Source organism: Humulus lupulus, chromosome X, assembly GCF_963169125.1.
Source record: "Humulus lupulus chromosome X, drHumLupu1.1, whole genome shotgun sequence".
In the NCBI taxonomy this organism is placed as follows: domain Eukaryota; kingdom Viridiplantae; phylum Streptophyta; class Magnoliopsida; order Rosales; family Cannabaceae; genus Humulus; species Humulus lupulus.
The window spans coordinates 150,129,767-150,142,097 of NC_084802.1; positions in this window are offsets into that span (position 1 = coordinate 150,129,767).

Below are 12,331 nucleotides of genomic sequence, written 5' to 3' on the forward strand. Positions count from 1 at the left end.
AGCCCTGCAACACAAGCTCTATGGGAACAGTAGTTTTCTTACCTGTGTCCCGAGCTTTCTAGGCACCGATGTCCTGAGCACAGTTCCCTAGTCTGAGCCTCGCCGAAACCCTAGTTACAACGCATTAACAATATTCATCCATCAAGTTCTAATCCATCAAATAGCTTTGAGTCATAATTCTAGTCTCCGGAACCTTGAATTCTATCAATCCGGGTGATAAAATCCATCCTGAGCCTTAACTATTGAATTCCCGAGCCTAAAACTCCTCTAGAACCCAAAAATACATTAAGCGTCGTGGCCCTAGGGACTCATGCCGCGACCCCCAGCTCAACCCGAGGCCTTGCCTCAAAATTGCCCACACGCGCCGCATCCCTTTCTGAAGGGTGCCCGGCACGCCTTCACTTCCAGGCGCCCCAAGTTCTATGGGACCGCGGCTCAGCAAGAACAGCGCCACGACCCGACCCCTCGAGCCCAGAAAAACTCACCATTTTCACCTCAAAAACCAGTCCAATTATCCCCAGAATCAAACCAGCATTCTAAACTAGTTATCACAAAGATTATACTATTGATTCAACAGCAAAACGCAACAGAAACTCAAGCCAAGACCCTTATAAAAATAAAAGTTGAATCTTCATCCCTCCAACATGCAAAAATCTAGTATTCAACCTAAAACTAGCTGCAAATTAACACAACTCAACATATAAAGAAGCTTACCTTGCTGAGTTATGTTTCTGTGCTGATCCTCTAGGTTCCAAGCTTTAATTCCTCAAGACTACCAGCCTAATTCCTTAGCTTCTAGTTAGTTTCACCAAGATTTCCTTTGATATGCCTTAGAGAGAATTGGTGAGAGAGAAGAGAAGACAACTTCAAGAGAGAGGGAAGGAAAGAGACAGTTTCTGAGTTTCTAAAGACTTCCTATGCTTTGTTTTATTTAACTTAAGCTTTAAGGTTACCTCAAGGCTCGGCTTACCAAAAACATCCCCGAGGGAAAAATGGTAAATTTCCCCAATATTCCCTCCTAGACATTCTAACCTCAAATATATCTCCAAATATTTGTTTCCAAAACCCAGAAACCCATAGGATATCTCATGCCCAGTATACCCCTCGACTCACCCCAAGTCAGATTCTCAACCCCGTTGTCACTTTCTGACTAACAGCTCCCTAGGACTGTCTCGGATCGTGCTACACAGATACATCGCAAACATATCACATTTATCACATTTATGCCCTCAACGGGCTAAAATCACAAACATGCCCCTAATATCCAAACGGGGCCCACATGCATATTTAATTCGACTAAACAAGCATCTCTATCACATATTCGCATAAATTCACATATTATAACAATAATTCACTTATTGCCCTCAAGGCACACCAATTGGGTCATTACAATTATCCCCTCACAGAAATTTCGTCCTCGAAATTACCTGAATAACTCGGGATATTGCTCCTGCATCTCAGATTCCAATTCCCGTGTCGCCTCCTCAACCTTGCTGTTCCTCCACAGCACTTTCACCAAGGTGATGGTCTTACTCCGCAAGACTTTGTCCTTCCAGTCGAGAGTCTGAACTGGTTTCTCCTCATAAGACAAATCTTGATCCATCTCCAAATTTTCATAACTCAAAACGTGCGTCGAGTCTGACACATACTTTTGGAGCATGGACACGTGAAACACGTTATGGACCCCTGATAAGGCTGGAGGCATTGCCAATCTGTAAGCTACCTCTCCAACCCGTTTCAGAATCTCAAAGGGGCCAACACACCTAGGGCTTAACTTTCCCCAAATACCAAACAGTCTCACTCCCTTCTAGGGTGAAACCCTAAGAAACACATGGTCACCAACCTGGAACTCCACACTCATTGATTTTAGGTCTGAATAACACTTCTGAAAACTATGGGAGGCGAGCATTCGAGCTCTAATCTTCTCAACTGCCTCATTGGTCCTCTAAACCTTCTCAAGACCTAAATACCTCCTCTCACCTGTCTCATCCCAATGGATAGGTGATCTGCACTTCCTCCCATAGAGCATATCACACGAAGCCACTTCGATAATCACCTGATAACTGTTGTTATACGAGAACTCAATCAAAGGAAGATACTTACTCCAAGATCCCCCAAAATCTAGCACACAGGCCCATAGCATGTCTTCTAGTATCTGAATCGTCCTCTCAGTCTGTCCATTTTTCTGAGGATGATAAGCGGTACTAAACCGTAACTGTGTGCCCATAGCCTTCAGCAGAGTTTCCCAGAACTTGGAGGTGAAGGTGGGGTCCCTGTCAGATACTATCGACCTTGGTGCCCCATGCAGTTGAACAATCTCCTTCACATATAGCTCAGCATACTGCTCCACAGTATAAGTCTTCCTGACAGGTAAAAGGTGGGCGGACTTGGTATACCTATCCACAATCACCCACATGAAGTCCATGGCGACATCTTCCCATTTCCACTCCAGAATCCCTAGAGGCTGCAGCAACCCTGTTGACGGTAAGAACTCGTCAACGATTGATGGTTAGAAAACTTCAATCTCTATACTATAAGAAGCTATGAATTAGATAGAAAGAACTCTAAACAACAGGAGAAAACTCAGGCAAGCATGAGAACCAGAAGCATATATTTCATAAGTCTCATTTCTACATTCAGTTTTCCCACCCCTTAGCCTGAGGGGTTGGAGCCTATTTATAGGGGGGGCTCTATTGGCCCAGGATACAAATAAGTCCCAGACCACTGGGACGTACACAGGTATTCTGATAGTGTAGTGGCCCAGGGCGTAGTGGTGTCTACCCTGATGGTGTCAGAGTCGTGGCCCAGGACAAAGTACTGTCGGCTCTGGCGTATGGTCGGGGGTGTCCAAGTGGTACCACTACTCTTCGTACAGGTCCGTACTGCCACTACTTCTCAGACGCAGATCATAGGGTCGTGCCTCTGTTCTCTCCACAACCGTACACCCCGTGTCAGCGCACGTGTTCCGTACTCGGTTGTCCTCATCAATTCCCGTTCAATGCTCCATGTTCGTTTGGCATATAAGCAAGGTTCTCCCAAGTGATCTCGTGCCTATGCCAAGGAGGCTTCAACCCATGGACACGAGACTCGTAGTATAGACGCCGTGGCAAGGCCACACCCTCGCATAGCGAGGGTACCTCGCGTAGCGAGGTTGGCCCTTTTCCCTCAGGCGTAGGCATGGCTCAGGACACGGGCGTCATAACAAGGCAGCACCCTCGCATAGCGAGGGTCCCTCGCATAGCGAGGCTGCCTTGCCTTCCCCCGGGTGCAGCGTCGCAAGGCTAGGGGCATGGATGCCACCACTAAGCCTCACCCTCGCATAACGAGGGTGCCTCGTGTAGCGAGGCTGACCTTCTTCTCCCGAGTGTAGACGAGGCTTGATGCCTGCTGGAATGGGGCGCACGCGGATGGCCAGCTGGGGACCCTCGCATAGCGAGGGTGAAGTTTGGATGGGCAAGTGGCCGAAGTCCCTCGCCTAGTGAGGGTGACTCTCTTACCCCAACTCCCTCACCATCATGTGATGCCCTTTCAGGATGTCTCGTAGCATAGAGCTTCACTCGTGAATAGAATTCACAAGGAAAAAATTCCACATTTACACTTCCCCCCGAGTCTATAAGTACACTTTTAAGTGTGTTTGTAGACTCTCTCTATTTTTCTTGCTTGACACGCACGGCCAGCCTTGGGGGACTTAGCCTTGGAAATTTTTCCAACGTCGCTCGAAGAAGCCCGAAGTGTGGCTTGGAGTTGTGTTTCTTCTTAGTGTTTGAAGAAACACAATAGCCACCTAATACTTGGGGGCTCCACGTAAGTTCCTAAGGTTGCGTAAGGACTAATCATCCTCAATCGCAGAACCCAAGTTTCGAAGCCACTTGTCCACACCAAGATCTGCGTAGCCTAGTGGCATGCTCTCCAACTTATTTTCACGAGTTCAAGGGTTCTATCCTCCTCCAAAGCTCTTGAGGTGCTCTAGTAGATCCCTCTTATTGTTGTTGTTCGTGGATCACATATTTTTCTTTGATCTGATGGCGATAATCTTTCCGGTGCACCTTGATTATACTTGTAAGGACACATTAACCCGTTGGGCTGTTGGGGTCCTTTTATATTCATTGCGCGCGCTTGTTATTTTTTTTTTTGCGAGAAGCGTCCTTCTCGTCCTTATACATAGTACTATTTTTTCCAAGGGTCACTTGTAAGACCCTTTTTGGCTAGCAAGCTTAATGGCCGATCTAGACTTATTGGGCGATTCCCTCCTTACGGCCTCACCTCTTGGGGTGTCGGCCTTTAGTTAGAGGTCATCCTTTTAGACCGTTCCTTTGATATTCATAAGGGTAGCTAATCCTTTTGAATATAAGAGAGATTTTTTATTTTTTTTTTCTCATGCCTCCTGTCCTACCCCCCAAGTGCTTGGTGAGATTTAATTCAGCAGGCAGTTCGGTTGATGCTCGCATGAAAAAGAAAAAAAAAATCACATGTGAAGTTGTGAACATTTTCATTTATAGTAATCAGATTACAACGACATGCATATAGAGGGCTTACATTTACTTGGGGGTTATGTAGGTAACCTCTTTGATTCTCGTCTACTGAGATAGCCTATCCTGCGACAAACTAAACACAGCTACTGCCTGTGTTGGGAGTGGAAGTCTTACGAGTAGTATTTCCTCAGGTGTTCCGCGCCATTTGACCCTTCATTGGTTGGGGGCTGTGCAGGGGACTCGCCCATTCCCGCTTTTAAGTTCGCGTGACCATCCTCTACACGAATATACTTCTGCGCTCTCTCGTAGAAGTCATCTAGATCTGTGACTTCCCTCTTGAGCATATTATCCCACAACTTGCTTCCCGGAAGCACTCCGGCTGTGATGGCCATTTTTAATTCCCTGTGGGTCAAGCTCCCCACTTTGGCTACCTCCATGCTAAACCTGTGGATGTAACCCTTCAGACTCTCATTTTTTCCTTGTTTTACATTGGCGAGGTTGGTGCCTGGCATTGTATAATCACGCATGGCGTGATGCTGTTGGAGAAACTCATCCGAAAACTGCTGCCAAGACCTGATGGATCCTGGGCGAAGTCTTCTGAACCACTTATACGCAAGTCCTTTCAAGGTGACCACGAAACAGTGGCATCTAGCCCCGCTGCTGATCCCTCTTAACTTCATCAAATCATTGAATGCGTCCAGATGGTACTTGGGGTCTGTGCTCCCCTCATATGGGGTCAGATGACTTGGACCTCTTTAGTGAATGGCGATTCATGATCGAACGCATCCTCGATGGTTTGTCCTCCGGGTGCGATGACAATCTTGCTTCGCAGGCTCCTAGTCTCTGTATCGAGGCCTTGCCTCCTCTCCTTTAGGGAGTCTCTCAACATGGAGGGGTTGACATCTTCCTTTCCTTTATCGTCTCGGGGGACAGTAGGAGGTGTAGTTCTCTTGTCTGCCCCTCCTTTGTTGAGCTCTCCTCGTAGATCTAAGGGCGTCCTCTTTGAGGTGACCTCGATGTCGTTGTGAGAGCCAACATTGATCCCTTGCCTTGGCCCCTAAGGTGGCCTCGATGGTCCGGGATGCTCCTGCGGCTTCTCCTTGGGGGTGTTGCTGATGGAGTGTCTGGTCCTCCCGTCGTCTACTGGGACAGTGGTTTCCCGACCCTTCTCTTTCCTCCTGGGCAGGGTCATGTTCGACTTACCTTGCAACAGGCCATTCAGCACCTCCTGCATGTTCTCTAGGGTAGTCTCTAGTCTTTGGTTTTTACGGTGCAGTTCACGAATCTCCTCTTCATAGAAACGAGATTTGGAACTCGAGCTCACGGAATGGACCCGGGGTTGCTTATCATGTCTACGCGTCGAGGGGTCCGGGACTTGCCGACCGGAGTTCGGTACTTGTGGTGGTTTGGGAGGAGGGAACTCGTTGGCATTCCCGGGTGGTGCAGCAGTTTTCCTTGGAGGACTTTCACCGTGTGGGATGGCCGGTGACGAGGCCTCCTTGTCATTCTCGTGAACCTCAGGGTCCCTTGGGGGCTCTACGTCCCGGGGTGGAGGTGGATCCTTCATGGAGGCCTTCAGCTGGACTCCAGTAAGGTGGACCTCCACCTCTTGAGGCTCCCTAAGTCGCTTCGAACGTCTTGGCATTTCTCCTTGCCGGAAGTAATGGAAGAACAGTAGCTTGGTGCTTACGTTCCCACAGACGGCGCCAAACTGTTGACGGTAAGAACTCGTCAACGATTGATGGTTAGAAAACTTCAATCTCTATACTATAAGAAGTTATGAATTAGATAGAAAGAACTCTAAACAACAGGAGAAAACTCAGGCAAGCATGAGAACCAGAAGCATATATTTCATAAGTCTCATTTCTACATTCAGTTTTCCCACCCCTTAGCCTGAGCGGTTGGAGCCTATTTATAGGGGGGGCTCTATTGGCCCAGGATACAAATAAGTCCCAGACCACTGGGACGTACACAGGTATTCTGATAGTGTAGTGGCCCAGGGCGTAGTGGTGTCTACCCTGATGGTGTCAGAGTCGTGGCCCAGGACAAAGTACTGTCGGCTCTGGCGTATGGTCGGGGGTGTCCAAGTGGTACCACTACTCTTCGTACAGGTCCGTACTGCCACTACTTCTCAGACGCAGATCATAGGGTCGTGCCTCTGTTCTCTCCACAACCGTACACCCCGTGTCAGCGCACGTGTTCCGTACTCGGTTGTCCTCATCAATTCCCGTTCAATGCTCCATGTTCGTTTGGCATATAAGCAAGGTTCTCCCAAGTGATCTCGTGCCTATGCCAAGGAGGCTTCAACCCATGGACACGAGACTCGTAGTATAGACGCCGTGGCAAGGCCACACCCTCGCATAGCGAGGGTACCTCGCGTAGCGAGGTTGGCCCTTTTCCCTCAGGCGTAGGCATGGCTCAGGACACGGGCGTCATAACAAGGCAGCACCCTCGCATAGCGAGGGTCCCTCGCATAGCGAGGCTGCCTTGCCTTCCCCCGGGTGCAGCGTCGCAAGGCTAGGGGCATGGATGCCACCACTAAGCCTCACCCTCGCATAACGAGGGTGCCTCGTGTAGCGAGGCTGACCTTCTTCTCCCGAGTGTAGACGAGGCTTGATGCCTGCTGGAATGGGGCGCACGCGGATGGCCAGCTGGGGACCCTCGCATAGCGAGGGTGAAGTTTGGATGGGCAAGTGGCCGAAGTCCCTCGCCTAGTGAGGGTGACTCTCTTACCCCAACTCCCTCACCATCATGTGATGCCCTTTCAGGATGTCTCGTAGCATAGAGCTTCACTCGTGAATAGAATTCACAAGGAAAAAATTCCACATTTACAAACCCTGCTGACCTCTGATGTTCAACCTTGACCTACTGACAAGTTAAGCACTTGGCCACATAATCCACCACATCCCTCTTCATGCCTGACCACCAGTACGAAGCTCTCAGATCCTGGTACATCTTCGTCGTACTCGGATGTAAGGAATAGGGGGTGGTATGTAGTTCATCTAGAATCTCACGCCGGATATCTGCATCCATCGGAACACAAATCCGACCCTTATACTTCAATAACCCCATCTCCAAAATAGAAAAGTCCTTAGCCGCTCCGACCAAGACGTTCTCCCTGTAACCTCTCAACTGGGAATCATTCCCTTGAGCCTCCCTGATCCTCTCAAGGAGCGTAGACTGAAGAGTGATGTTGGCTAGCCGACCAACCACCAACTCTATACCCGCTCTAGTCATCTCCTCTGCTAGCTCCTCGGATATCTGTCTCGAACTGAACAGCTGTCCTGGGCCCTTCCGGCTCAAGGCATCAGAAACTACGTTAGTCTTTCCAGGATGGTACAGGATATCACAATCGTAATCCTTGACCAACTCCAACCACCATCTCTGGTGCATATTCAGATCCTTCTGAGTGAAGAAATACTTCAAACTCTTATGATCAGTGTATATCTCGGACTTCTCACCATATAAATAATGTCTCCAAATCTTAAGTGCGAACACCACTGCTGCCAATTCTAAATCATGCATGGGATATCTCTGCTCATACTCCTTTAACTGTCTCTATGCGTAGGCTATCACCTTCCCAGCTTGCATCAACACACATCCCAAACCCTGTCTGGAGGCATCACAATAAACCACAAACTTCTCATTATCTGTCGGCAAACTCAACACTGGCGCTGTAATCAATTGCCGCTTCAACTCTTTGAAACTGTTATCACATCGGTCTGTCCAAACATACTTTGTCTTCTTCTTCATCAATTCCGTCAATGGCGTAGCTATTCTGGAGAACCCCTCAAAAAATCATCAGTAATACCCTGCCAATCCTAGAAAACTCCTCACTTCAGGAACACTGATCAGTCTAAGCAGTTCCTGAATGGTTCAATCTTATTTGGGTCAACCAGAATCCCCTCCTTATTGACGATATGGCCCAGAAATGTAACTTGTGGTAACCAGAACTCACACTTTCTGAACTTAGCGTATAACTTATGCTCTCTTAACCGCTGCAATACCAAACGTAGATGCTGCTCGTGCTCTATCTCTGACTGTGAGTACACCAAAATATCATTGATGAATACAATCACGAAAAAATCCAAATAATCCTTAAAGACCCTATTCATCATGTCCATAAAAGTTGCTGGGGAATTGGTTAATCCAAAGGACATAACCAGGAATTCATAGTGTCCATACCTTGTGCGAAAAGCGGTCTTTGGTATGTCCTCCTCTTTAATCCTTAACTGATGGTAACCTGGCCGAAGATCTATCTTAGAGAACACTGTCTTTCCCTGCAACTGATCAAACAAATCATTAATCCTAGGCAGTGGGTACTTATTCTTGATGGTCAACTTGTTCAGCTCCCTATAATCAATACACATCTTGAGAGATCCATTCTTCTTCTTAACAAACAACACTAGAGCACCCCACGGCGAAAAACTTGGTCTGATGAACCTCAAATCCAGTAGCTCCTACAGCTGAATCTTCAACTCCTTCAAATCTACTAGAGCCATTCGATAAGGTGTCCTAGATACTGGTTCCGCTCCTGGTACCAACTCTATAACAAAATCAATCTCCCGCTGCAGCGGCAGCCCTAACAGATCTGCTTGAAATAAATATGGGAACTCGCATACCAATCTGGTCTCCCCTGGTCCAACCGACACAACCGTAGAGGTATCCACAACACTCGCTAGGAATCCTATGCAACCTCCCTACATCAGGTCCCTAGCCTTTAATGCCGAAATCATACGTACCCGTGGTCCACCAGCTATTCCCACAAATACAAAGGGTACCTCCTCTTCTGGTTCAAAAGTCACCATCCTGCGCTTACAATCAATTGTCGCCCCATACTTTGATAACCAATCCATCCCTAGGATCATATCTAAGTCATCCATCACAAGCTCAATCAGATCAGCAAACAATTCCCTAACATCTACCTCTACTGGTAAAACTCTAATCCACCTCCTAGAGACTACCAGTTCCCCAGTCGGCAATAAGGTCTGGAAACCCCTAGCATACAGAAAACTAGGCCTACACAGTTGATCTATCACTCTAGCAGACACAAACGAATGGGTAGCCCTCGAATCAAACAATGCAGTATAAGAAGAACCAACACCAGAGATCTGACCTGTCACAACTGAGGGGCTAGCCTCCGCCTCAGTCTGACTCAAGGTAAACACCCTGGCGGGAGCGAGACTGTCACCTTGCTTTGGCTCCTCCTTCCTAGCTTGTGGGCAGTCCTTCTTCAAATGATTGGCGCTCCCACAGATAAAGCAGGCCCTAATCCTGCACTCACCCTGATGTCGTCGTCTATACCGAGGACATTCTGGGAAACTTCTCCAGTTGTCACTTCTGCCCTGACGACCACTAAAACCACCCCGTGCCCTCCTATTAGAACTGGGAGGAACAAAGGAATCTGGGGCCTTTCTCTTCTGCTCACCGGAGCCACTACCCTGGCTGGATCCAATAAAAGGAGGCAGTGTCTTCCTAGCATCGCGCCTAACAGCGCTCTCTCTCCAAATCTTATCCTCGACCCCCTCAGCTATAAGGGCCTTTTCCACAACCTGAGCGTAGGTAGTAGTCCCCGGATCCAAGGTAATCTTCACATCACGGGCAGTCATAACATTCAATCCCCGTACAAATCTATCTCTTCTTGTTGCATCTGTGGGCACTAGGTCTGGCGCAAACTTCGCCAAGCGATAGAACTTCAAAGCATACTCTGTCACGATCATCCAGTTCTGAGTTAGGTTGATAAACTCATCAACCTTCGCAGCTCAGACTGCCACACTGTAATATTTCTCATTAATGATACATCTAAATTCTTCCCATGTCATAACTGTCACATTCTTCCTCTAAACCACTACATCCCACCAAATGCGGGCGTCTTCTCTAAACATGTAGCTTGCACAAGCTACCCTCTCGTTCCCCTCAACCCTCATGAAATCAAGAATGGAGGAGATCATATTCATCCACTGCTCTGCCCGTAGTGGGTCTGGTCCACCCTCAAAGGTTGGAGGATGCTGTTTTCTGAACCGATCATATAAGGGTTCCCACTTATTCTCCACAACAGGTTGAACTGGCGCTGGCGCCATAACCTGCTGAATTGGCAACCCTGTAGCCTGTGGAGGGGCCTGCTGCCTCAGCTGACGAAGTTCTTCCTCTATTTGTTGCAGCCTTGCTTCCATCTCGGCAAACATCTGTTGCCAATTCTGTGGGGCAGGTGGAGGGTCCTGACCTTGGTTATCATCCTCGGCCCGGCTGCGACGAACTCTAGATGATTGACGAGGCATCTCAACTAATATGCCTGCAACCAATGACGCCGCTCATCAGGCATGATAACAACATCCAAAACCACCTCCCAATCACATCAGTCAACCATGAGCAACAATCCACATAACACTCCAATAACATATAACACACAACGGGCCATGCCCTGACATCATGCATACATTAAATCATTTATCATGCTCTATATCAAATAAGCAGGCAAACAGGGCATTTAAGCACACATTTCAACATAATGATCAATCATACCAACCAACCCTGAGTCGAGCTTGCAACTGACAGTGAGCATACATGTTCGGTCATTCTCCAGAAACAATAAACCTTAGCTCGCTCTGATACCAAGTTGTAATGCCCTACTAAATTAGAGCCGTTACTAAGTCAGTTTAAAATGAGCAACCAACTCGCTAATTGAGGTTTTAGGAAAAAAGTGTAATTAAATCATAGTTAGAGTCATAAACTTGAGAATAAACCTTTTATTGAAAAATTATAAAACATTTAACATTTGGGATCCCAAAAGCAATGCTTAGAAATATTTACAACTCAAAATATAATTAAAGCTGACTAAAAGACAAAATTCAGGTTTTGTACGAAACATTTCCCAAAAACACCTCTGGCTGTGACAGCCAAACATACAAGACATGTACGCGCCGCTCATTCCGCTTGCCATACTCAAGGTTGATCCACCCTCCCATTGCCTTTACCTGCACCGTAGAGCATCCGTGAGCCGAAGCCCAACAAGAAAACTCTCACAAACAGATGATAAATGCATATCAAACACTTAAGATAAAATCAAGCAAACACCAGGTCATACAAGTATGGACATGCCGTCCCAGGCACTTTGCCAGGCCCTGGGTTCGCGGTCTAAACCGTAAGGATATCCCAGGTATCCCTTGGGGTCTCGCCCTTGCAACTTGTACTCCATGTGCTAAACACTGCTTCCGGCCCCTTGCCGTTCTCGGCCTTCACCGTTCTCGGCCTTTGCCGTTCCATTAATAATACATACACATTATATACTAAACAGATAGTAAAACACACGTAAATCTAGTCAAAGGGCCATGCCCCATAACACAATCATATAGGGTCGAGCCCTGCAACACAAGCTCTATGGGAACAGTAGTTTTCTTACCTGTGTCCCGAGCTTTCTAGGCACCGATGTCCTGAGCACAGTTCCCTAGTCTGAGCCTCGCCGAAACCCTAGTTACAACGCATTAACAATATTCATCCATCAAGTTCTAATCCATCAAATAGCTTTGAGTCATAATTCTAGTCTCCGGAACCTTGAATTCTATCAATCCGGGTGATAAAATCCATCCTGAGCCTTAACTATTGAATTCCTGAGCCTAAAACTCCTCTAGAACCCAAAAATACATTAAGCGCTGCGGCCCTAGGGACTCATGCCGTGGCCCCCAGCTCAACCCCAGGCCTTGCCTCAAAATGGTCCACACGCGCTGCGACCCTTCCTGAAGGGCGCCGCGGCGCGCCTTCACTTCCAGGTGCACCAAGTTCTATGGGGATGCGGCTCAGTAAGAACAGCGCCGCAGCCCGACCCCTCGAGCCCAGAAAAACTCACCATTTTCACCTCTAAA